Source organism: Malaya genurostris, chromosome 2 (assembly GCF_030247185.1).
Source record: "Malaya genurostris strain Urasoe2022 chromosome 2, Malgen_1.1, whole genome shotgun sequence".
Lineage (NCBI taxonomy): Eukaryota > Metazoa > Arthropoda > Insecta > Diptera > Culicidae > Malaya > Malaya genurostris.
In genome coordinates, this window is record NC_080571.1 from 240,880,894 (window position 1) to 240,907,642 (window position 26,749).

At 36.0% G+C, this 26,749-nt stretch overlaps 1 protein-coding gene across 9 annotated transcripts in view; it reads left to right on the forward strand.

Moving 5' to 3' along the window:
• The window catches only part of LOC131428314 (ubiquitin-conjugating enzyme E2Q-like protein 1), a 212,619-nt gene that overhangs the window by 161,967 nt on the left and 23,903 nt on the right, over positions 1-26,749 (forward strand). The window contains exon 1 of one of the 9 annotated variants that reach the window (XM_058592188.1): positions 5,392-5,728. The exons of the other annotated variants lie outside the window; for them this stretch is intronic. The gene's annotated coding sequence lies outside the window, so the exon portion shown is untranslated. Of the gene's footprint in view, positions 1-5,391; positions 5,729-26,749 lie in introns of those variants that run through there. 9 annotated transcript variants of the gene reach the window in all.

Genomic DNA, 26,749 nt, shown 5'->3' on the forward strand with positions numbered 1-26,749 from the left:
AACAGATACATTTAGGCCTAACACTACAATCACAACTAACAGTTAAAACTAAATTTATACCACTATAACTAGTTGATGACACCAAGCATAACAGGTCAGTAATAGTGCTCTTACTTAGAAGTTGGAATCAACATGTAAATCTAATTAGTTATCAAAAAGATGGTGAAAGACAGAAAAAACGACGAGGTTAGAATCGGCATGTAGATCTAATTAGTGATAAAAATGGATGGTGGAAGACAGAAAAAGGAGGAAATAACAACCAGGTTAATTTTGGCGAGCGAATCTAGTTAGTTTCAAATGAAGATGAAGGAGAGACGGAATGGGGGTTGAATGACAATAAAATATTAACGGTTCCAGACAAATCCTACTCTGATAGGTGTCTATGAAACAATCGTATAATATGTTTCGAGATAAATGAAAGTCGAAGACATTGGAACAGTTGTTAAATGTTCGGCACATACTGGAGAACGGCTCATTATAACCATGATTTGTTCTTGCAACAGGTAATTTCAAAAAGGGGTGGGAACGAAGATTGCGTCGATGAATGTCGAGATTAATCAACTGCACGAGTCCGGGACAATCGATACGTGATTGAAGCAAATCAGCAACGAAAGTTGCCTTGGAGACATTCCGACGAACGAATAACCGATCAAGATCAATAGGCTTACAGCTATCTATGTAACTAGGAAGATTAGTAGGATCTCTCCATGGTAGGTTACGCAAGGTAAATCTCACAAATTTATATTGAATAGCTTCGATCCGATCTATGTCGATTTGATAATGGGGTGACAACAGCTGAATATTCAAGCGTCGAGCGGACTAGAGCACAATATGATGCTTTAAGACAATGTACATTGACAAAGCTCTTAGTAATGCGAATGACGATACCTAAAAGTTGGAGGCCTTAGAGATCACATAATCGATATGACTTATGAAATTCAACTTGGTATCAAGAACGATACCTAAATCTTTAACGGTAGACTCTCGTTTCAGTACAATCTGCGAAATGTTATAGTCGTAGCTAAATAGCGAGTGTTTGCGAGTAAACGACGTAACGGAACATTTCGAGGTATTTAAGACCATTCTATTGTCGTTACACCAGTTCACGAATGATTTAAGCTGTGACTGTAAAAATGTCGTCGGGCGATCTCACTAGATGATGTAGCTTAAAATCATCTGCGAGAGATAGTTTGTAGCATTTCAATAGAAAGTTGAGATCATTGAGGTAGAGCAAGAATAAAAATGGTCCCAAGTGCCTTGAGCAAGTCCAGAACCTACAGCAAACGGTGTTGTAGTGCATTCACCGATTTCAATTAACATTTCTCGACCAATAAGATATGATTGAAGTCAGTTGAGTGAAGATCCACTGAATCCAAGTTTTTCGAGTTTAGCAACTACAATTTGGTGGTTTATCTTGTCGAAGGCTGCGGAGAAATCCGTATAGATAGCGTCAACTTGAAGGCGCACTTGTAGGGATCGAATTATAAAAGATGTATAAGACAATTCGTTGTAGTTGATCGTTTTGGCATAAAACGGTGTTGTGTTTCCGAGATGTAGTTATTGCAGTTATGCTTGATGAAGTCCAGCGCATAGTGCGGGTATCCCACGATAATTAGATACATCAACTTTATTTCCCTTCTTGAAAACCGGAAAAATATATTATGTTTTCCAAATATCCGGAAAAGTTCCTGAATATATATTAAACAGCATCGACAGTGGAATCAGAAGGCTGTTCGAGCACTTTTTCAATACCAAAGATGGAATATCATCAGGCCCAGCGTTAGAAGATAATTTCATTTTGGAACACGCTTCATTAATCATAGCTGTCGTTATGATTGGATGGGGACCAATCGGGGAACGACGAGGAACATTAATGAGATCTGATCATTCGATAAGGTTTCATCAGAGAATACATTGCTGAAATGTGATTTAAATAGGCTACGAATTTCAGGCAACACAGATGACTCCACGTCACCAAGAAACATCTGGTTGGGTAGTCCTGAATCCTTCTTCTGTTCGTTCAAGTAGTTCCAGAAGCTTTTAGGGTTGATTTTTAAATTATTTTGTACACGAGGGAGATGGGAATGAAATAACATTTTGTTCAGTCGCTTATAACAATTGTTGAGGAACATATAATAAGATCTCAAATGGAGCGAAGGATGCTCCGATAGTTTTCTTAGAGCAGAACGGTTAGCACGCTTATGACGTTTTAGAGTCAGATTGGACCATGCGGGATGGACAGATTCACGTCGAATGTTTTTGGGTACAAATTGATCGATAGCATACGAAACTATATGGGACCATAACATAGCAATGGAATTGCAATCGCCATTAGTAAACAGGCTTCTCCAGTCTAGCGACAGCAAAAACTGATTCATTGCCTCGAAATTTCCTCTCTTAAAATCGTAATATGTGCCTTCAGAAACGTTATTAAAAACGGTTGGTGTGTATGCAGGTTTAGTGATTTGGAGAGGAGACACATTTAACCAGTGGCGAAGGAGCGATGGATATGGAACAAGTACTCAACAATTCATACCTGGCGAAGCAAAGATCCAGAAGACGGTTATTGCTGTTATATGTCGTTTTTTCAATGATAACACTCGTGGAGTGTTTTGCTCGATTCGTGCTCTTTTCGTGCAGTCGGGCAATCAAAACAGGTGCACTGTGTTTCATTGATTTGCACCGCACGAAAAAAATGCACTTTCGGGGCAATTCGCGGGCAACTATTTTGCACCCGTTTTCTTTTCCGAGCAGCATGCGTGCAAACCAAACTTTACAAAACCGTTTCATTGATCGGCTGTCAGAGCAAAACACTGGCACCGAGCGAGTGGAATCAATGAAAAACGACAATAGTTATCATTTAGCTGAACTAAACCTGCAGTTTTGTAATCGTCCAGGAGTCGTAATGTAGTCCCATGAAAACCCTTACAATATGTGTCGACCGTAGTATAATATCTGCGGCAGATCTAAATTGTAGTCGGGTTTAGTAAAAAAATACTAAAATACCTGTCAATTCACATTATAAAGACTGTTGAAGCTGCTGAACAAGATCCCTAAATAAAGTGAAATTCTACATATAGGTAAGGAACTAATGCAGAATTAAGAACCACTTCAAACATCGTTTCAGACATCTACTTATCAAACCCGTTATTGTAGGGGTTTTGAGGACTATCAATAAACCGGAAGTTGCCATCTTGGAATTCAGAACCACCTCAAATATCGCTTTTCAACTCATCAAACCCATTCCAAAAATACCCATATTGTAAGGGTTTTCAAGGGATATCAATAAACCGGAAGTCGCCATCTTGAAATTCAGAATCACCTCAAACATCGTTTTCCAACATGTACTTATCAAACCCGTTCCGAAAATACCCATATTGTAATAATTTCCATCGAATGTAAATGAGCCGGAAATGATTTTCCCTGTATACAGAAACCTCTTTTTACAAAGTAGGTTCGTAATAAAAAGTTTTCGTTATTTGGGATTTGGTTCGTAAAAAACAGATTACGTTATTTGGGATTTTGTTCGTAATAAGAGCTACGTAAAAAGAGGTAACGAAAAAAAAGTTTACGTAAATGGATGATGATTGTATTGAAAAGTGTGTCTAATTTTGATTCCAAACGTCATTTCATCGTGCCTTGTTCAAACTCCCTACTCTTGGGATATGGCGAAAAAATTGACAACTCAGAAATATCGATATCACCGTGAATAGTCGATTGATTGTTACAGTCTGAATTTGGAATCATATTAAGTTTTTAATGTCAATAATGACAGATATTGTCAAAAAACTTTGCCGTAACAGTTTGTTTAACTCGGAAAGTAACCATCAGATTCGATAGCGAACATAATTCCAGGGAGTCCTTCCATTTGCAACTAGTTTGGTCAAAATTGGTCCGTGTATCTCTGAAGTTCATGTCTCTTTCTTTTACACACATTTGTTCAGTTCGTGTGTCAAAGCTTGAGTGAATTCTATACCTATTTTTTTATGTTAACCACATGGGCTGAAAAGTCCTGAGCCTAACAAAGAGAACACGATTTTTTGGTTCAAAATTAACTTTATTCATCAACGTAATCTCCATCAAGAGCAATGTAATCATTCGAGCACCGCTCTAACATTTCAATACCACTTTTGAAAAACGATTTTTTTGCCTCAAAATAGGCCTCAGTTGCAGCGATAATCTCTTCATTCGTGCGTAATTTTTTACCGACGACCATTTTTTCAGGTCTGCGAACAGCCAGTAGTCGCTGGGAGCCAAATCTGGCGAATACGGTGGATGTGGGAGCAATTCGAAGTTCAATTCATGTAGTTTTGCCATTGTTTTGATTGACTTGCGTGTGTGTGCGTTGTCTGGATGAAACAAATTTTTTGCCTTATGCGGTCGTTTCTTTGCAGTTTTAGCCTTCAAACGCTAATAACGCTATATAATATTCACTGTTAATGGTATTTCCTTTCTCGAGATAGTCGATAAATAATACGCCACGCACATCTTAATATACAAAGCCTTTCCAGCCGATTATTGTGCTCAGATGACGATCGTTTTGATTCCGGAGTGAAATGATGAATCCATGTTTCATCCATTGTCACATATTGATGGAAAAATTTCGGTTTATTACGTTTAAGCATGGCCAGACACAGCTAAGAATCATCAACAGGTCCCCTTTTTTATCGACAGTGAGCAAACGCTGCACCCACTTTGAACAGAGCTTTCTAATAGTCGAATGCTCATGCAATATATTTTTTTGATAACTTCACGATGTCAGCTTACTTTCGCAATTTCACTTTTCGATCATTCAAAACGATTTTGAGATTTGTTTTATGTTTTCTGGTGTTACCGCCTTATTTGGAAGTCCACTGCGTTCTGCATCATCGATGTCTCTACGACCACGTTTGAAGTCAGCAAACCAACGTTATATTTTTGTTTCTGATAGAGCGGAGTCTCCATAACACTTTTCAAGCCATCGCTTTGCTTGAACGGTATTTTTCCATTAAGAAGCAGTGTAAAATTAAAACACGAATTTTTTTGGTACATTGTTCTTAAAATAACAAATATAGCGTCACTCTTAGCACAATAACTCACAAACTGTCTATTAAAGGTTAGTATTAACTGAAAAAACGTGACGGCAATAAAACAATGTTTTGGCCCGGGACTTTTCAGCCCATGTGTTTCCAATAAACTTGAATCCATTGAAATTCTTTCTTTCTTTCAGGCGCACATCTTGTAAGGTAGTTATGATTTATCGCTTCCTCAGCACCGTATTCAACAAAAATCACACACCAGTCACAGACATTGGTGTCTCTGCCCTGGTTATGATTCTTCAAAACGATTGAAAACCCGTTCTCATGATGGTCTTCGTTCTACTCATCGCATGTGCGAAATCGATCACCGCACACAGCGTGCTTCGTTCGTAGAGGCGGTGTGTTGTTTTTTACTTCCATACCAGCGCGTGTGCGTACCGGTTCGCTTTATAGGGCGGTTTGAAATTTCGGACACTTATCACCTTGTAATTTTGGAATCAGAAGTCTGATCCGGATTAAAATCAGGAGTTATGTATGGAAGCATAAGACCTTTTATATGAACCTGTGTGAAAAACGGTCAAGCCATTACTAAGAAAAGTGAGCTCGTTCCATTTAATAATCTGTGATTACTATTTCCGGTGCTTCCGGAACCGGAACCTGAGGATTGGTATAGCCGAAATGGATACGTTTGGCTGTCAACTGACAAACAGGTAAAAATTTCAAATATCTTCAGATAGGGTCTGCATATCCGAAATAAAATCTGCAGTTAACTAGAATGGCTTGCTGGCAGTAATTTCTCTATAAGGAATGATACGCTAAACTGACTTGGCAAGCAAAAAAAACTATTTCAAAAGTCTGTAAATTTTGACTAAACTCTGCGAAAAACTCGATTTTCACTACAAAAGTCTGCACAAAAAAAATGTCTGCAGCACTATGTACGAGATCTGCAGATTTACAGACAAATCTGAAGATCTGGCATCTCTGCTGACAAGAGAAATTACTGACAAGGCTTATCGATTGGATTTGAGCCCCCAGCAGCCCCATTTTTCCGTGTTTTGGATCACTGCTCTTTATAGTTATAGCTGTATAGCTTGAAATGTTCAACACTCTTTATCCTGTAGTTCCGAAAGTCGAATTAAATGATGAAATTCAGAAGTTGTGTATAGGACCATAAGGGGCTGTCCATAAAAGACGTCACGCTTTTTTACGATTTTTGACTCCCCATCCCCCCTTTGTCACAAATTGTCACCGAAGCAAAGACTCCCCATCCCCCCTATGTCACATGTCACGAATTCAAAATAAATAAAATTCATCTCAATACATTCTCAATATGTATGACAAACCATACAAATATGAGGGAAAAATCGATTTATTACATGCTGTCATTAGTATAAAAAATATCCCTAAAACTACAAAATCATCGGAATTATTTTATTAATATCAATTATATAAATTAACAAAAGTATTTGGTTGGAATTGATGAAACATTTAAATCATCTGTTTTATTCCTCCTAGGGGTACACAGATATATTATTATTTTAGGTAAAGAATAATATTTCCTTAGTGTAGCATACAGGGCTGAGAAAGTAAAACCACATCAAAACGAGATCACTGCCGAAAAATCTTTTCAAGATCGGTTGATCAGTGAATTTCAAATCACATCGATCAATATCGGTACTGATCTTCCGTCACACAATGGGTAGTGATTTTGAGCTAAAATGATTCTTGATTTATGTAAGTTCAATCATTGGATGATTCGATAAGCTTTGATGTTAGTGGAGGAAAATCACATATGATCAAGATAAGACATGACATGATCTACGTCTGAAATCGTTGATCTCCCGCCCTTTTTCAAATGGAGTACAATTGAATAAACTGCATCAGAATCAGATAAGAGAAATTCTTATGGTATACTATTATCAATGCTAGAAAATCAAATTACTGAAAAAAAATCAGTGCATAACTTAAGATAAACCGTTTGAAGGCATCTTTTTCTTTTTTACTCATATTTGGAAAAATTTATTAATTTCGCTAATTTACTCGCTCCTCCGTGCACTTTTGCTGATCACAACAAAAATGACTGTCTGCATCATTCATTTCCGAATTTACAAGAAGAAGCTTTTACATCAACAAATACACGTTTTCCTATAGAATGTAAACGCTTATTGTGGAGATTTTTTCAAGAAATAGGGCAAAGCAGTAATATAATTAGGTATTTCAAAAATGCGCTCATTGAAAATATTGGACGTCACATTCCAAAAACCTCCCCCCCTTCCCCCTGTCACAAAAAGTCACGTTTTTTTAAACACCCCCCACCCCCATGCGGCGTGACGTCTTTTATGGACAGCCCCTAAGACCATTCATTTGAATATAACTTTGTAAACGCCTTCGGTAACGCCATCTCTGAGAAAAGTTAGTAAGTAATTTGAAATTGAATTTTTTTTCTGGATCCGGAATTTAGATTCAAATAAAATTCAAAAAAATTTGTACGGGACCGCAACAATTTTGTTTGAGTTCAAGTTTGTGGAAATCGGCTCAGCCATCTCCGAGAAAATTTGATGCTCTATATTCATATTTTTGGCACATTTTACCCCATAATTTCAGAACTGGAAGTCGGATCCAAACAACATTCAGAAATTTTGTATGGGACCACAGGATCTTTCATTCAAATCTAAGTTTGTGAAGTTGTTACATACACACATTCGCACACAGACATTTCGCGTACTTGACTTACTGAGTCGAGAAAGGCAACATACATACACTGACAAACAAAATTTCATTCAGTTTTTGCAATGACTGAGTGGATCAAAAATCATTTTTTTGTTAGTTTCATTCATTTGACTTTTCCAAAATATGTTTCCACTCAGTCATTGCAAAAACTGAACTTATTTATGGCAACTTTACGTCAAACCAACTAAAATTAATAAATCGTTAAAATGTATTGCGTTTTCAAGAATTATAAACTAACTGAACGATTTTTGTTCAAAATTTATTTTTTGCAATATTTTTATTTCACACCTAATAACCGAAACAGAATTTGGTGTTAATTCTATAAGGGCCTCTTTAAAATTTAAGAAACTACTGTCAAAACAATTTATAGGCATTAAAAATTTATCAAATTCTAAGATGACAGATAATTATTCGAACAACAATACATTATCCTACTGCTCAAGGGCAATATTTGCTCATAATAAACTTTCTCCTAGGAGTAAGAAATGAAACAAAACACTTTTTTTAGTAGAATATAAATCAATAATCGAATTTATATGTTTTAAAAGCAGGAACCTGTTTCTAAAGGTTTTGCAATCGATTATTCACGTGAATAATATCTGATGCTGACAAAAAAAAATCCTGAAACCGAATACAAAACGTGACAAACTGTGCCACCGACCGCTTCTTCTGGACACCACAAAACCTGTCATATCGTCACAGGCCGACACAAAAATCATAACTCCCATAGTTCCTCTGTGAAAATATGTGTGCACCATACATTCACTGTGAAGGCACCCTACCGGACCGGGAGAGTTTTTGTTTCAATCTAGAGGCCTGCCATGCATGGATGTACGCTTTTTATAACACACTGGAAACATCAGGGACTATTGTGAAAGGCAAGCATCCGTAATGTGGATAAAATTTTGCTGATGTCGGAAAATTTCGTGAAATTTAAAGCGCCGCCCTTCTCGTTCCGGTAACAATCCCACCCAAAGCATCTGTACCGTACTACAACAGCATCTGGACAGCTAGCCGGTCATGAAAACAACATCAAGTGTTTTCGTATGGTCGATTGCTGTATGCCTGTGGGAACATTTTTCGCAGGCCTGGTCTCATAAAACGACATAAAGTGTATGATTTCCCCGCAAACCCTAAAGCTATTCCAACCCTGCTCTCATGGGTCGACACGTCGGCACGTAAACTACATTTAGCTGTGCGCATTCACCTGCAGTTTCGGTTCATGCTTCCATTGGTACTAGCAACAGCAGAACCAACAATCAAACTACAGTCCCGTTACGCCAATGGAAATAGTTGTCACTTGGAAAAATAGTCATGCATCTGAACGTGAATGATAACTGCATAAAACCTAACTTTCGGAAAACACTGCTGCATTCTTCCGACTGACAGAACGCATGGTTCGAAACATAGCCTTCGTTCGACATCACCGGATCCCGACGGTCCAGCGCCCATCATACCATCAAACTGTGCAGCAGATAGATACAGGAGGAAACGAGATTAAAAGCATTTCGTAATTAAAGCCCATTTATTACAATCCACACGGATGCCGGTACTGCCAGCTGGCATGTGGCACCCAACAATACGGAATGCACCACACAGTCCGTAGCTCGATTTACATCGTGTGTGTGTTCATCGAACACATGTTTGTGAGTGACTTTTGGCTGAGCGAAGCAGGAAAATTGCAGTTTTCCCCCAACGAAACAATACTGCCATTCTTTGGCTCTTTTTTTCCAGTGGCCACTGGCCACGTGACAAACTGACTCGACATTCTTCTTGGCAGGTTAGTTGTTTGATATCTCGAGTGAGCCAATGTCGGCGGTTTCGAAAGACGGATATTTTTTCCAATTAACGGTTTATTTTTTCCGGTTTATGAGCCCATCGAATAAAAAAGTCGAAGAAAATATTCCATTCATTTGAATGGTGCCTGAGGGTACATTTAAAATTTATAACGCGTTGTTTCGAAAATCACACTCTCAAGTAGACAGAAAATCGAGCAAACTAAAAAGCTAAATAGCGGCGAACTGAATGAGATATTCGAGCTAAAATTTTTTGAACACATGCAAATTGCCGAAAACTACGTTCGCTGGATTCTATAAAAGTTAAGTGCTTAAAAGGTCGCTAAAAATATTGCTACTACTTTACGGTTTGTGCTTTCACGATACACATTAATGCTTTTCTAATTTACAATAATCTCACGCTACAATCCTTACTCAACGTGAGAAAACTTCTGGAGTCCCATAATGGCCAATTATACTGCTCGTACGGTGACTCCACAAAACTTTTTCGATTATATCGTTCCAAAAACTGATTTTCCAACTAGCACCCGAAACTTCGTTGGTGCACAGTTGTTGCAGTTCAAGTCGACAAAAATCAATGCTCATAATGTTTTGACGCTTGTGTTCTTTCCCTCACAGCATATTTGTTCCATTTTTGGTGCAATTTTCTCGGTATATAGAATGAGTTGAAACTAGATTGAGTTAACATCTTGAAACACATCTAAGTATTATTTTGCTATTGAAATTTTTCAAAATGTATTTCATGTTCAATTTTTTTTATTCGCACTTACAATTTTGGTACCACTCTTCACTCTTCTTTTACATCAAAAATAAATCATTTTTGAGTACATTACGCTGTATTTTTGTAAAATTTTTAAAAAAAGGTGGACGGTATAATATCAGACTTTAAAGAAATAAATAATTCGGAAAACCATGCGTCTCCATCAAATTTTCATTATCCGATGGAGACGCATGGTATTTAGTTCTACAATCATATATCACATGCCCTTAGAATTAAATACCATGCGTTTCCATCTACAACTTGAGTTCAGAGCTAAATCAACAAATGCATTGTAGTCAATATTAATCTCACATTTTTGCTATATTTAGCACAAATTCTAAAGTACAATTAAATTATAGTTCTTTTGCAGAAAAAAGTATTCCCAGATACCAAGCGCGAAATCAAGAAAAATTCGAAACCAAGCGAAATCTAAAATACTATCACTTTCAGGGTAAACTGTTTGTCGACGTTCTGTATCCCATGGTATGAATAGCCAAGTTGCCTGAAATTGCTCAACAAGACAGTTAAAGTCAAACGGCTCAATCAAACTGGGATCTGGCTGACAGTAAAACCGTCGAAACAAAGTGTATGAGAGGGAAAGGCTTCCTACTCCTTCCTACTCGAATATTGACGCGTGGCGACGATATTCGTGTATTCATTCACTTATGACCGCGGATAAGGATACAAGAAAAGTAATACGTCACCACAAAAAATTAATCAACGGCGTATAAACCACGGGTTTCAACAGCTACTTGGAGATCCACCTATAATACGTACCGCTAAAATTGAATAGCTACGATCGGCGGGGCATGTCATCAAGATAACGGACTGCAAACATTTGAAAATGGTTCTTGAATGTGATTTGGAAGGCTCAAGAAAAAGAGAAGCGTAGCGAGCAAGGTGGATCTATCAAATGGAGGCAAATAGTGGTCATAGTCTGAGCTGTATGGAGACGACTTCTAGATACAGAATAGACGTTCTTGAGCTAATACGTGAAAAAAGTACTCCATGAAATACCAGAAAAAGACCACTTAGTGCAAGCAAATGCCATGAACTATATTTGCGAAAGTCTATGAAGTTCGATTTTTATACATAGCTTAGTTTCTCATTCATTCTTAGTTAATACATTTTTCGATTAAAGCAATAGAACAATACGATTTTCTGAAACTGTTTAATAAAGGGGGCCTCTTCAGGAAACAGCGAAATACTGAAAATATTAAGTTTAAAAGAACATGTTGTTTGTATAGAAAATCGACGATGCGAATTAATCATCTTTTTGGGTCTTCGGGACTTGCTGCAAGCGCTTCGACATGATTTCTATTTGGTGTATAGTATTTCTTAGGACTGCTAATAGCTAACCTCGAAACCTCCAGACTATCCCGCAAGTTGTTGAAGTTAGAAACGAATAACAACCGTACGTTGGCACACATGTTCACTGATGCATTCCCTACATCATTGCTTGGTAAATCGAGCCAGGCGTGCGGGTGTGTGTAAATAACATAAGGAATACAATTCTTTTATCATTATTAAATACGTCAATACTCAAGCCCTGAACTCAAGTTGTAGATAAAAACGCATGGTATTTAATTTTAAGGGTGACTGGTGCACGATTTTAGAACTAAATACCACGCGTCTCCATCGGATGGTAATTTGACGGAGTCGCATGATTTTTTGAATGATTTATTTTTTTAAGTCTGATATTATACCCGTCCACATTTTTTAACAATCCGAAAAAAAATACAGCGTAATGTATTCATACATGATTTATTTTTGATATAAAAAATATGAAAAATTTTGAACATTTTTTCTCACATGAAATACATTTTCAAAAATTCTGAAAAAAATCAGAAAAGTTTCCTTAAACTCCTAAAATATTCCTGACTTTGAACAAAAAAAAATTCTAAAGAGGTTTTTGGAAAATTTAAATAAAATGAAGATCCACCCTAACTCCACAAATATGGCAGTTAAAGCGTTAAATTTTGGGGAAAATCATCTCCAATATAAACCCATTCAAACAGCGGATATCAATTTTTTTCTGTTTGGAGGCAGTTTTTTTATGAAAACCCGGCTACACCCTTTTATCTTATTTTATCAGCTCGAATCGATGCGTAGAAATATTTCCCATTAGTAAAAGTAATGATATCGAAAATTTGTTTGAAATTGTTCGAATTGTAAATGATTGAAACCAGACAACTGTTTGTACGTTTTTCCGAATTTTATATTTTTATTTTAAATTCCCTGTAAACTATGATGTACAGTAAAATTGGAAAATTCGGAAAGATTCAATCTAGAAGATTTTTTTGAGTTTTGCAGAAATGTTCCTCATGCCATATAGATTTAAACTCCAAAATACTCAGTAGCAATATTTATAGCATAGTTTCAGGTTTAAAATCGAAAAAATATACAACAAGGGACTTCTCTTTTGCAACAAAACTAAGCAGGGTAAGGTAGGGTAGAAGAATAAATTCAGAATCACTGAAACAATAACACAATACTTTTTAACGATTAATTTGACTCTTAGTAGTTTATATCCGCAATATCTTGCAAATACTTTGAGATTCATAGTAGGACTAGATTTGTGAGCATATCAAAATTTTCATTCCAAAATGTGATTTTCTGTTGAATTTGTGTTTTTTATTATTTACCAAAGAAATTGATGCTTGAAGAGACTAAAAAACCCAAAAATTGAACTGTGACCCGTACACGATGACCCTTATTATCGGTATCACTTCACGGCAAAAATCAAGTGAAGTGATGAGTTTGAAGCTTTAAATATTGCAACTGAATAGTGACGCTCTAAGAAAAAAAACGTCCAACGGAAATCCTCTGTTGGTTCAATACGTTGGCCCAATGAATGTCCAATAAATCATCCAACGGGAGACCGATGCGGGACTTTCGTTTGCCGATTTTGAAACAGTCCATTGAACCGCGCGCCTGTTTTTGTTCGTTGAACAAACTCGGCAGTTAGAGGTCCAATGTTGCGCATTTTTCAATATAAGGAGTTGGAGCCATGATGGACTATTTTTACTGAAGAATTAAGAAAGTTTCTGCCTAGTTTTTTTTTAACTAAAACTATATACCTGTAGAACATTTCAACTTCGCGTAGAATAACAACACATTTTCGTTTTATATGAAGAAAACACTCAATATTCACACTATTTTTGTAGGGAAAAACAACAACAAATCGTTCCAACAAACTGGACGAATATTTCGTTCTGTAAGTCGTTTAACAAACGCCGAACAAAATATAACCACTTTCTCAGTGGGGAAACATTGAAATGTCAAGGAACACAATGTAAGAGTAAATTCAGCAGCTAGGAGTTCTATATGGAAGATCTATAATAGAACAGAAACTGGAACAAACGTATCTCCAGTAAGCCGTTCTTGTTTTATTTATTCGACCATTTCTTCTGTCAAATTTAAAACTGGTCTACGATGCCGTTCTATTTTTTGTGTATTTAAAACACGAGTAAAACACTGCTGGGGCTGCCAGTTTTTCTTGGTATAAAATGAAAATTTAAACTTTGCAACTGACATAAATTATGCCTCTAGAACTAAAAGGTGATTTTTTTGAGGTTAGGATTTTCATGCATTAGTATTTGCTCAGATTTTTTTAGGTTATGATTTTCATGCATTATTATTTGCTCAGTATGCTCTGACATTTCATCATGAATAGACTTACTAACGAGCAACGCTTGCAAATCAGTGAATGGGCCCTAGAAAAGTTGGCAGAAAATCCGCTTTTTTATCGACAAATTTTGTTCAGCGATGAGGCTCATTTCTGGTTGAATGGCTACGTAAATAAGCAAAATTGCCGCATTTGGAGTGAAGAGCAACCAGAAGCCGTTCAAGAACTGCCCATGCATCCCGAAAAATGCACTGTTTGGTGTGGTTTGTACGCTGGTGGAATCATTCGACCGTATTTTTTCAAAGATGCTGTTGGACGCAACGTTACAGTGAATGGCGATCGCTATCGTTCGATGCTAACAAACTTTTTGTTGCCAAAAATGGAAGAACTGAACTTGGTTGACATGTGGTTTCAACAAGATGGCGCTACATGCCACACAGCTCGCGATTCTATGGCCATTTTGAGGGAAAACTTCGGAGAACAATTCATCTCAAGAAATGGACCGGTAAGTTGGCCACCAAGATCATGCGATTTGACGCCTTTAGACTATTTTTTGTGGGGCTACGTCAAGTCTAAAGTCTACAGAAATAAGCCAGTAACTATTCCAGCTTTGGATGACAACATTTCCGAAGAAATTCGGGCTATTCCGGCCGAAATGCTCGAAAAAGTTGCCCAAAATTGGACTTTCCGAATGGACCACCTAAGACGCAGCCGCGGTCAACATTTAAATGAAATTATCTTCAAAAAGTAAATGTCATGTACCAATCTAACGTTTAAAATAAAGAACCGATGAGATTTTGCAAATTTTATGCGTTTTATTGTTTAAAAAAGTTCTCAAGCTCTTAAAAAATCACCCTGTAGAACACTACTGAATATGCCCTAAGAGCAAATTCACGGGTGGTCTATAATATAAATGAAACTGAAACAAGCCGTTTTAGTTGTATTTATTCGAACAGTTCTACTGTCAAATTTAAAACTGGTATACGATGCCGTTCTATTTTTCTGCTGGGGCTGGCAGTTTATTTTGTTATAATTTCTAGACTTAAATTTAAAAACTGATATAATTTCGGCATCTAGAACTATAACACTCCTGAACATGATGATACAATAATAAATAGGAAAAGAATGGATTACAAGAATAAAATGGAACAGAATGATACAAGGACAAAATGGAACAGAATGGGATGATACGGAATGAACAGGTATGTAAACAAACCACTGATAACTGTCAAATGATGTTCATCTAGCTCATTTTGTGAGGTTATGTCATTTTCGTGCAATACTAAACTGAGCAGTTTGCTTTCTGGAGAGAAAATATTGTCGGATTGATGAACGGTTTTGGTTTTATGGAAATATTTTTGACAATCCGTTTTGACAATAATATTGCCTCGTGTAAGGGTCGCTTAAAGCTCCAAACACATGAGTTTGTTTTAATGCGGACAAAAGTAACCAAGCCAATTCACGACTATTTTGGGTAAAACACCATTTTGTGCAACTAACTAGCTACAACCCGCATGGACATGGCTGCCAGATGGCTGACTAAACGCTGCCAGCGGAAAAAATATGGCTGACAGACATTCTGGTTACCGACTGCCTCACCGCTGCCAGACATACAACTCAAACGATACAACCGTATCCACCAGGATTTTTCCACATCGAAATCTTTGACATTTTCAGTGAAGGTGAAAAGATGAAAACGCTCGGCTAACTAAGATATGAAAATATGCAAATAGCACTTCAATTTAATATGCTTTATCATTTCAATACATAACCAAAGCTTTTTGTTTTAACGTTTCATGAGCAAATTCACTAAGATGCAAGATTAGATTATTTTCACTTAGTTTTGATGTGTTTTCCTTTGGATGTTACGTGTTTTGCTACTAACATAAATTGAACTTCATGTGAACACTTCATTTTCTAGTGGGAATGAGTACAGCACAAATGTATGTGAAAAACACTTGATTCAGTCAAACGTGTTACAATTGAAATCTACATATATGGAAAACAATGTTACATTCATATGAAATTCATATTCACTGGGATCCTGCTTCCATGTAGTAAAAGGCGACCATTTCCCTTTCAGTTATTAGATATTTTCAACGTTTCACTTCTGATTACTCTATTTTACTAAATTATCTCTTCAATCAACTTATCAATTTGCGACTAGCTTTGCATAGAAGTTTTATTTGATATGTTTTCTTCTTCTATATTCTTGTTTGTCTTTCAAGATTATAAATTGAATGATAAAAATCAACTATTGCGCATATTCGTTAGTATTATAAAGCTAATAACAGAGATAACATATATCGGTATATTGAATAAATAGTAAAAAATACTTGTTTGTTTGATAAATTAATAATTTTCTCTCGGTAGCCAGCTGCCAGATCAACCAATTAATAATTTTAATAAATAATTAAAATAATAAAGCGGAAATAATAAGAAATCAAGTCGCGCGTGAAATCTGTTGACCTTTGTTTGGTGATTTAAAATGATTTTATTACAGAAATTTTTAAAATCATTTTAAATTATTTCAATTATTATTTAAAATCAATTTAAATTTTTAGAATATGTCACTACAAATGAATCATGTCACTACAATGAATCTAAATCCTATTCATTCGTTTATTTTGTAGCAGGTATTTCCATTTAGAAAAAATAGTGAAGTATTTATTCGTTACGCGATAGTATTTCAAATTTTCCTTTAGTTTCCACGAATAAGAACTGTGATTTATAATCTTGACTCCTCGGGACTTCAGTATCGAATATTGTTGAAGCTTTCACTCGGAAAGCCAGTGAGTTTAGTGGTACATTCGAGCATCTTGAAACCAGAGTATACTAGCTCGCTCGCGAATACTACCATTACTGAAAATTATACTAACAAATATCCTTCTCCCGTGACACTTGTGGAGTGCGAAGTTTTATATACGGCCTCTAGTAACAACAAGTATTGGACTAACATCCCTTCCCATTCCTTAGACGATCTACGTTCGGGCCTGGCCGGCGCCGTTACTGATCAATGAATTCTGGGGTTACCAGAAGATGTACATTGAAGGATGATTTACCAGTCCCAAGTCGGATCATCTAGAAATTTCCTGTTCAATTTCAGCTAATCCCGATCAGTAACGGAGTAGCAACCAGGGGTGGTCGCTCAAGCTCAAGCAATACCTTGCAAATACTTTGAATTGGAAATGTCGTAGACATATTGCGATGATCGAGAGATTCTTGAATATTTCTCTAAAGCGATCGTTGTAACTTTAACAAAATGAAGGTTAATATGTTCTTTTACTTGTAATGAACTACAATCAATATTGTACATAAAATCATGAAAGCGGGTCAAATACAAGAAGCATACTGGAAGTCAGCAAAGCATGCTAAGACGGGACCGAAATCCAAGTATTATTGTGTTCATAGGTTGACTTAAGTACGATTCATACGGTCCGTCTCCTTCCATTATTAAAATACACATTATCTTCTTTTTCTCAACATATTGATAACATGATGAATGACAAAGTGCACAATAAATCACTACACTATACGGGCGGATATCAGATTTGACGTATACAAAAAAAATCTTTTTTAATCCACCTATTGGTGTAATGATGCCTCTCTCATATTACATACATTTTCAAAAATATCACTAGAAGATTCTGTCAAAAAAAATTTATTCAAACTTTAATAAAATTAGAAATTTTCTTCGAGTATAAACTAATATAACCTTTTCAATTTGTAAACAGTTATATCAAGTTAATAAGAATTTTTCTTTATTTTGCTGGTTTGAAATTTTAAACACACTTATACTATAGTTCCGAAACCGGAAGTAGGACTCGGATGAACTCCAACAGCAACCTATAAGACTATAGAACCTTTCATTTGAGCCTAAGTTAGTGAAGATCGATTAGCAAGTAACAATATCAGCCTAAATCACTTTTGAGCCAAATCTAGAAGAATTTTTCCCTTTTTTACATAGTTGCTCTAAATGACGGTGTGCAATTTAAAACACACTTTACCCTATGAAAGCATTATGAATTTAATTTTTTTCATTTCGTTGCGCTTCAATTTCTTATCATTATCTTATGCAGATTTTCAATACAGAATTTTGATTCCTCGATACAGGTTTTTCTCCTGAAAAATCTAGATTTAAATGTGGCAACCCTGCACGCTATACGAAATTGAACAAGGCATGCTGCGAATGGAACAAAAGCGGTTGTGTTTGCATCATTCTGTCATTTTTATGACGCTATAAAAGTTTTGATACTCATCACCCTAATATTTCCGAACCGGAAGTCGGATCTGGATGAAATTGCACAGTATCTTTTAAGAAAATATGAACTTTAATTTGAATCAAGATTTGTTAAAATCGCTTTAACCGGTGATGAGAAATCGAAGTAAGTTCCGTTATTGGAGCTTATTTTCACTACTATCAGTGCTTTTGAAACGGGCAACCGGGGACTAGTAATCCCAAATTAGGTTTATATACCCACCAACGAACAAAATGAATACCAACTAGATTAATTTACCAGAAGTTTTATACAAATTTGCACCTCGTTTCACCATCTCTTGTGAATAATACTCATAAAACCTGTTTTAATCCACCTAGTGGTGTAATGATGCCTTTCTCATATCAATCATACTATCATATATAACAGATCGGCTGAAAAGTTCGTATCGTTTCTGTGAGAGGGCGCCACTAGAATTAAATCCATACCATTTTCAGTTAGTACCAACCTTCAAAAGATACGTGTATAAATTTGACAGCTGTCTGATTATTAGTTTGTGAGATATTGCATTTTGAGTGAAGCTACTTTTGTTATTGTAAAAAAATGAAAAAAAGGAATTTCGTGTGTTGATAAAACACTACTTTTTGATGAAAAAAAAGTGCCGCCGATACCAAAAAATGGCTTGATGAGTGTTATCCAGACTCTGCACCGGGCGAAGCAACAATTCGTAAGTCGTTTGCAAAATTTCGTACTGGTCATATGAGCACCGAAGACGATGAACGCAGTGGACGTCCAAAAGAGGCTGTTACCGATGAAAACGTGAAAAAAAATCCACAAAATGATTTTCAATGACCGTAAAGTGAAGTTAATCGAGATAGCTGACACCCTAAAGATATCAAAGGAACGTGTTGGACATATTATTCACGAATATATGGATATGAGAAAGCTTTGTGCAAAATGGGTGCCGCGTGAGCTCACAATCGATCAAAAACAACAACGAATTGATGATTCTGAGCAGTGTTTGGAGCTGTTATATCGAAATAAAACCGATTTTTTTCGTCGATATACAACAATGGACGAAACATGGCTCCATCACTTCACTCCGGAGTCCAATCGACAGTCAGCTGAGTGGACTGCACGCGATGAACCGAACCCAAAGCGTGGAAAGACTCAACAATCGGCCGGTAAAGTTATGGCGTCTGTATTTTGGGATTCGCATGGTATAATTTTCATCGACTACCTTGAAAAGGGAAAAACCATCAACAGTGACTATTATATAGCGTTATTAGAGCGTTTGAAGGACGAAATTTCAAAAAAAACGGCCTCATTTGAAGAAGAAAAAAGTTTTGTGTCATCAAGACAATGCACCGTGTCACAAGTCGATGAAAACCATGCTGAAATTGAACGAATTTGGCTTCGAATTGCTCCCTCATCCACCGTATTCTCCAGATTTGGCCCCCAGTGACTTTTTCCTGTTCTCAGACCTCAAGAGAATGCTCGCTGGTAAAAAATTTAGAAGCAATGAAGAGGTAATCGCTGAAACTGAGGCCTATTTTGAGGCAAAGGACAAATCGTACTACAAAAATGGTATCGAAAAGTTGGAAGATCGCTATAATCGCTGTATCGCCCCTGATGGCAATAATAAAAACGAATTTTGGCAAAAAAATGTGTGTTTCTATTAAACGATACGAACTTTTCAGCCGAACTGTTAATACTGTGGTATTCTTCAAAACAATTCTCTGCGATTCTTGAAAGAATAACCGAAATCGGTTTGTTTCACCGCCTACTGATAAAAACTATCAATTGGAAAAGATTTGAGGTCGATTTAGAAATTTTTTCAAGGTTTTTCCCCATTTTCAGTGATGGTTTATAATTTTTAACACACTTAACCCTATATTTTCGGATCCGAAAGTCGGTTCCGCATGAAATTCAGGGATTACGCATGGGACCACAAGACCTTTCATTTGAATCTAAGTTTGTGAAAATCGGTTCAGCCATTTCTGAGAAAAGTTAGTGCACTTATTTTCACAATTTTTTACACATTTTACCCCATAATTCCGGAACCGGAAGTCGGATCCAAATAATATTCTGGAATTTTGTATGGGACCACAAGACCTTTCATTTGAATATAAGTTTGCTAAAATCGGTTCAGCTATCTCCGAGAAAAGGTAGTGCAAAAAAACGTTACATGCACACATACGCACACACACACACACACACACACACACACACACACACACACACACACACACACACACACACACACACACACACACACACTTACACACAGGCATTTTGCGTACTCGACGAACTGAGTCGAATGGTATATGACACTCAGCCCTCCGGGCCTCGGTTCAAAAGTCGATTTTCACAGTGATTGCATAACCTTTCTATATGAGAAAGGCAAAAATTAAAAAAAAATCACTTATCGCGCTGTAATAACGGAACCGGAAGTCGAATCTGGGTCAACTTTTTGGAGACTTTTCAATAAATTTTAAGATTTATTTGCATCTTAGTTTGTAAGAATCCATTAAGAAATTTCCGCAGTGCGAGTGCGCATTTCCTCATAAATTTTCACATATTACCTTGTAATTCCGAAACCGGAGGTCGGATAAAGATGAAATTCAATAGCAGCCTATGAGACCATAAGACCATCCATTTGAATCTGAGTTTGTGAAAATCGATTCAGCCATCTCTAAGAAAATTGAGTGACATTATTTGTCACATACACACAGACATTCATGCACACACATACACACTCAGAAATTTTGTTATCTCGACGAACTGAGCCGAATGGTATATGACACTCGGTTTGAAATGTTATCTGAATTTCTTACAAATAGATGAGACTTCTATTTGGGAGTCTTGTGACTACTTCTTCTGGTATTTTCAAAAATGGAAAAAACAAACCTGTTGAACCGACGGGTGTTGCGTAAACCATTATCTAGCAAGTCATGGAAACTAAGAAAATCCACTGTTGAGTTTTAAAAAGTTTGTTATTTTTTACATCGTTACGTTTAAAAACACGCTCTTTGAAACGAAGTTTCTCCTTTCATCTCCTTGTAATTCCGAAACCGAATCGGGATAAAATTCCTAACTATTCTATGATATCATGAATCTTTTAGTTTCATGCAAAGTTGGCTAAATCATCTCGGAGAAAATTAAGTTATATCCGTCTAAGTATATTAGGTAAGGATTTCCAGTTGTTTGAAGTATGAAAAACTAGAAGCCCAACTTGTTTTATCGTGAAATCTTTTTTGTGTTCTATTAAACATTTTTAAAGAAAAACCCACCTAACACATTTAGTAAAGTTTTACTGTCTGAAATTTATAGATGACATGTTTGTACCAATATACAGATATACAACCGCTTAATATGCAAGGTGGTCTGTATTTTTTTTCTGTATTTTTCCATTTTCAGCAAAATAAAAATTTATCACTTTTAACAGAACTAAAATTCGAAGAAAATTTTTGGTTAAAAAGATTTAATATATAATGTGCATTTTATTTGTCGAATGTTTTCATAATTTGCGAATTTCGTAAAAGGTAACGAGGAACTTCTCAATTCAGAAATGCTCAGTAACAAATTCGGTGAACTATGGCCCACGATGTCTGTAAATCTGTATGGAATAGTGCACTAATTAGAGAATTTTAAAAACCATTTTGAGTTTCGTTAAAAGTGTTGACTCAGAACCAGTTCATGATAAATGTTTACGAATATCGGATCTTATTTCACTTGTAAAATAGTGTTTAGAAATCAGACACTGCAGGTAAATAACAATGATTTATTTCAAATGTTGTTTTCTATAATTATTATTTCTATTTTTTCCGAACGGCTAATTCCACATTATTTAAAACTTTTCGTCGAAATATGAATATTAATAGGGATTTTTGATAACACTGCTTAATATGTGCATTTAATCATTCTCTGAATGAATAAATCTAATAGCTTGATTTATTCGGAAAAGGGAAAGGGAAATCTACCGTGCTATTTTTATTAATGTACTGAACCTGTATTGACAATACTTCGGATTATCTTGTGTAATGATTGATTGATTTCTCACTCCATTCAACCCGAAAATTACAAGGCCATCTTCGATCAGATAACAATCCTCTCTTACCGACCAACCTACACACAGTGCTGCGCAAAGCAGCGAAAAAGGTCCTGTTCTGCGAAGCGAATAACTACATCGTTAAAATTCGAATAAAGCGACTATCAACTGAATCCTTCAATGTACATCATCGCCAGGCAACCGCAACAGTACATAATTGAGAGACCCTTTATTATTCTGAATGATCAGAAGGGATTCCTTCGCTTTGCCTTGTGTACACCTCTGTGTTTTTGTGCTTAAGATAATGCAGTGAAAATTGAGATTTGGCTTTACGCTTGGAAGATATCTATCTATCTGTAGGCGATAAAAAGGATCATCAGTCTCGGGGAGCTCTCAGTTTACGCAATCTCCTTTTGTACACGTCCATTCGTAATCTGAATCGGTCTATTCTCTACAGATTTAATTAACAATCCTGGTTTCTTGGAGAACCTATTTTTGGCTCCGGTGTTATTTCGATTACTTGTGATAAAATGAATTACGACGCCATAAATCTCTCGGCAGTGTCGTTTTGCTGGCATTATTAATTTTTACCTGAGAATGATAACATTGATATGCGTAGCAGGACTTTTCTAGGGACCAATCACATTGTGAATTATCTTAGAAGTACGTCAGCGTTTCGAGCGCACAATTTAACACAGCCACTGGCAAAAACCAAAATGATATCTGGTACTGATTTGATGTTGACGCGTCGTCGTTTCTGGCGCATGATTCAATGCGAATCATTCGAAATTCACTCACCAACCAATCATTTACTGATGTCATTCTAGTGCGGCCATCATTCATTTCATCATCGACTGTCGAATTCTACTCCCACGCTTTTCTCTATACTGACAGCATAGAAAAACGCTCTCTCGCATAAATTTGATCCTCCATACTTTTCTAGTAAGCTAAACTTAGGTCTCCTGCGTAGAACGGGTTTTTTTCCTTCCATTCGGCCAGAGCAATGAAGCCCTGCCATCCCGATGGGACTGCGTACGGGTTGAGCTGTATACGATGGTTCCAAAACAATTGACTTTTGAGGCTCTCGATTTATGTTGTCAAACGGGAAAATGTCGTGTTCGGTGCCTTACCGTCTACATATTCACCACCCACGCAGGGAACGAAAAATATTACGTTGTGCCGAACCGAATTCATTAGAGAACCATCTGTCTTTCTCATTGCCAGTATTGATGCTGCTGCTGCTGCTCGATGGCACTACGATGACGTCGACAACGTCATGGCTGCCATAGAACATTGACTTTTCCACGCTATTGCAATGAAAAGCGAGGAACAAATTTATGTGATGTGAATGACATAGATTGGATCTATGGCCCCAGAAGAATTTTTCAAGGCTGTACACATTCATTGGAATTGACTTGGCTTGCGTTTGATTCATAGGCAGGGAAGCGAGTTGAAGCAGTACAGTGGCAACAAGTGAAGTTTGTTGCGGAGAAAAGGTGAAACATATTTGAATCTATCAACTAATTTGTCTCCTCAAGATTCAGAAGTTTAAATTTTGATTAGAATGTATTATTGTTTCCCACGCTTTTCATAACAGCAAATATAAGTATTTGGTAAAAGTAGTTACCACCCGTCACCGAACAAACTAGTTACCGTTTGCTCCGAAGGGTATTAGTCTTAAAAAAAAGTTCCCAAAACCGTGATATTCGATAATGAATTAGGAGCATCTGTCACTAGTATCTTCAGCCAATTGAGAAAAAAATTGAAAACCGTAAACTGTCGTCGGTGTCCGGAGTCGCAGTTTCCTTATCGATCATGTTTTGTAATTTGTATACGGGTGATAAATCCCCAAAAAAAATTGTTTAATGGTTTGAAAAACCACCGATATCGATATTTTATTATTAAAACATTCAGAAAATGTTCAGTTCTGAACATTGATGGTTGAAATGAAAAATTTTTAGCTCTTGCAATTTGATGCTCTGTTGAAAAGTGAATCAATAAAAGCGATGTATTCGAAATATCATTTATAAAAGCAGCAAACTGCTGTGATTAATAATAGTTATAATGATAAATGAAAACATTAATAGAAAACCAATCACAAAGCATGTTATGCAGCTGATTAAAAAATATTACCCCATTTTGCTTGAAGTAGAGGGAGCGCAGGTTATCGCAACGTCAATTCAAACGCTCCATTCAAACGCTGCGCCTGATCTGTGTTCGAAACATGCAAAATTCTGCGCTCCTATTACTTCTACAAATCAAATTCATGCTAAATGCGTTTTATCGGGTTTCACGTTAATAGTGCAGTGTAATCATAATCAACCAGCTGGAATTAAAATAGCCTTCCGTCGCTATAACCACTCTAAGTCTGAAAATATTTTCGGTTTTCAAGGTCAATTGTGACAGATACTGTCAAAAAACTGAAAATTTGGCGTAAAACTTCGTATAACTCCAAAAGTAAACATCCTATATCTAAACCATTCAATAGCGTTCAGGGTGACGGGAAGACCTTTCATTTGCGACTAGTTTGATTAAAACCGGTCCTGTCATCTCTGAGATCTCGATTTCTTAGCCCTCCAGGCCTCGGAAAATTTTTCTAAAGTTTGAGCGAATTCTATACCTATTTTTTATATTTATAAAAAAAAGGTAAAAAACGAGGAATCAATCAAAACTCTTACTATTAATCATTCAGCGGCACACCACGCGGATCTCTGCTGTATACAGGAGGCGTCAATGATCATCTGTATTATTTTCAATATTAATATTTTACGGATGTCTCATTAGGCCCACTCCAACCTTCTGTCTCGCCGGAGACCATCGTGCAAGAATAAACTGAACAATTAATTCAATGTGACAAGCGGCATTTAAATGATAAATTTAAAACCGGAATAGAATAAATATAATAAAAAATTAAAGCAATAAAAGAGAAAGATTTTATCTTCGAAATAGGAAAACTCCATGGAATTCTGGAACGCTCAGTCCAAACAATCCTCTAGAAAAAAATTAGGATTGTTGAAAATACAATCACAACGTTGATTTCAAACCCCTCCCGAAACAAAAACATTATGAAAAATTTTCTCTATAAATATGACGAATTTCGGGCCAACTCAAACAAATGTTGGCAGCACCCTCTCTGCTTCGAACGAAACTTTCTGGGCATGTAATCACTTTGCATACTTCGTTTTTCTAAAATTAATCCAGACTGTCTTTTGCAAAAGGCTAAACATTTTTAACCAAATTTTTTCAAAGAGCTATTGTCGAAAATGATAAGTCCTACAAAAAAGTGTTATATTGGTGATTTTCACCAAATCAGTCAAACTTTTCTATAAAAATACTGAAAAAAATCCTTATCGAGGCCTACACTGAAAAAAATTCATATTAAACATTTAAAATCGATTTACATAACAAACCCATTTTTGGTTTTGATAAAATTTTGTCCCAAGACTGGTGATTAAGTTCCCTACCAACTGATAATACATTAAAATATGGGTACATTCAAGGAAAAAAAGTTGTTCAAACAAAAACTATTTCTTTTCCAAACTGAGTCTTTTTATTAAAAACTAAACTAAACTGAAAGTCATAATCATCCAACATTCCAATGAATCTCAATTTGTGAGAAAAACTGAATACCCTATTGCTAGTTGCAGCAAGTATTAGTCCTGGATAAGAAAAATATTTTATTAAAAAAAACTTTTTTTCGCTTTAAACCGCCCAACTTACTATATATGGAAAGTTCAAATAAAGAATGGCGTATTTTATTCATAATTTGACTTTAAAATTTTTAAATCGATTTTTTCAGTGTAAAATTCGAATAGTAATTTTTGCAACATTTTCATTTGGGTATTAGACTTAGAAATAAGTACAGTACAACCATTTTTTGAAAATAAGAACAGCACAACCATTTTTTGTAGAATTTGTCATTTTTCTATTCCTTCCTTTCCAAAATAGTCTAGAACAATTTTGAATGTATAAAATGAGCAAAGTGGTTTTTTTTATAAAGTCTATATACTACTAACTCCGAATACGACTTTGCACAAAATTTGTCTATTCAAATCCTACACTGAAAAAAATTGGTTTTCAAAATTTAGAGTAAATTTATATAAAAGGAACACCACTTTCGAGTTCAATAAAACGTTGTCCGAAAGTAGGTTATTGTGCTCCCTTCCTACCATCCATGTATTGTAAGACGGGCAGTTTTAGGAAAAAAAAGTGTTTCTAACTTAAACTTTTTCTTGCCTATTGCTGATACTTTTTACAAATATTATGTGAGATTTTCTTTCAAATTGAGATTCATTACATTCGTGGATGATAATGATTTTCAGTTTAATTTAGTTTCCGATAAAAAGTTGCTGCAAAATGATGCAAATGATTTTTAAAGTCAATCTTTTTCAGTGTGGGACTCGATATAGAACTTTTTCAATATTGTAGGTTTTGTCAATTTTCATAAAATATTTGAATACAAATAATTAAAACACTTTAGGCTTTTTTAAAAGACAGTCTAGATCAATTTTGGGAAAACAAAGTATGCAGTGTGACATTTTAGGACAAA